The 1,523-nt window shown below is 55.5% G+C and overlaps 1 protein-coding gene across 1 annotated transcript in view; it reads right to left on the minus strand.

Annotated features, from left to right (window-relative positions):
- Window positions 1-1,148, minus strand: part of LOC128874950 (fibroblast growth factor receptor homolog 1-like) — a 63,720-nt gene extending 62,572 nt beyond the window's left edge. The window contains exon 1 of the mRNA XM_054120157.1: window positions 435-1,148. The gene's annotated coding sequence lies outside the window, so the exon portion shown is untranslated. The remainder of the gene's footprint in view (window positions 1-434) is intronic.
- Window positions 1,149-1,523: the final 375 nt, after the last annotated feature.

Consider the following 1,523-nt stretch of genomic DNA (forward strand, 5'->3'; position numbering starts at 1 on the left):
TGGACTCAAAGGTAGAATAATCAGGATTTAGATACTACTCAAAGCCTGAAAGAACTAAGAATCATATACTTCAAGTCTCCTTGCAGAATAACTGAAACCACTCCAGATGGAGCTCAACGCTAGAATAATCAGAACTGACGCTACTCGAAGCCTAACAGAACCAAGAATCCCCTTCTCAAGCCTCCCGCAACAGAACTTGGTACCAAAACATCTTCCATACATCCTCCATCCTCTGTCTCAAGTATCAAACATCGAACATCAACCCTCATCGAATCCTCAAATTGGCAAGTCTGCAAGTAAGCACTCTACCCCCTTTCGAACAAAGGGCCCCTCCGAGTCACCGAACCTACCCTCCCCTAATCGATCAACAAACATGGTTTTTCGCAGATGTAACCTCAGGCCTGGCAAGGAAGCAACAACACGCCGGTACTCACCAGTCGCGATCTCCTTTCCGAGAAAAGCTCTTGGACGTCTCGAGGAGGCCCCTTCCCTCCGCGTGCGGGTTTCTGGCGGCTCTGGCTTTTCTCAATCCCTCGCCGCGGGCGCGCAGGAGGGCGGGATCGATCACCGCTGGTACCGACCCGTAGGCAGCTAGGTCGACGCACGGGCACACGGAAATAAAAGAAATATCCACAACGTCGAAACCCGGGATCGCGTGGCCTCCTCTGTCAGGGAAATTCACTCGCGGAGGATGCTGATTCACCGCGCGCGCATTCCAGTTATTTTCAGGCGTCGCTATAAATCCTCAGCTCCTCTCCTCCGCGGGCCCCATCCTCCGGAACACCTGACGAGAAACCGACACTGGAGATCCTCCGTGCGTAACCTGTTAGAGGAGCGTACGTAGAGTAGGGCACGTGTCCGTTCACCGGTTGCGACACTACACCTGTCCAACCCCCCGAAAAGGATCACCCCCGTCACTGATACACACTCGAGATCACCGATCGAGAGGTTCCTGCGCGCGTTATCCTGTGTGGTCACCGTGGTCCTCGAACCTCGATAAACGCTCGAATCCTCGATCGTTCGGACCTAACCCAGACCTAACCCTGTGCACCCGAGTCGGCGCGTTTTCCGTATCGACAACTGACTGTGGCTGCCGTCGCGGCTACACTGACACAACTACGCGCTTCGAGGCGAGAGGATGCGCTCGAGGAAAGCTCGGGGCGAAGTGCCAGAAGAGTCGTCGCTTGAAATAACCGCTCGTCGACGCGGGCTCCCTCCGCCAACCCCCTGGTGGCCGATCGCGTAGTTCCTCTCCCCACCAACAACCGCGCTACTCGGACCCCACTCCCGTACACCCTCGCGGCTACTCTCCCTACTCTCCGAGAGAGTCCGTCTCGTTACTCCTTATCCACTCGCGGTGCGTGCCCGCGAACGCACGTGCGTCGCGCACCGTCGACGGCGCACTTTTCGCGCCAACGATGCGACCCGCGGTGGAATTTATTGGGAATTTATTATTAATTTATAGGAAACGGTGACGGTGCGATAAGAAAGTCGATTGTCTGTGGGATCGGTGGTGAAAAGGG

The sequence above is a fragment of the Hylaeus volcanicus genome, chromosome 4 (genome assembly GCF_026283585.1).
Source record: "Hylaeus volcanicus isolate JK05 chromosome 4, UHH_iyHylVolc1.0_haploid, whole genome shotgun sequence".
Classification (NCBI taxonomy): domain Eukaryota; kingdom Metazoa; phylum Arthropoda; class Insecta; order Hymenoptera; family Colletidae; genus Hylaeus; species Hylaeus volcanicus.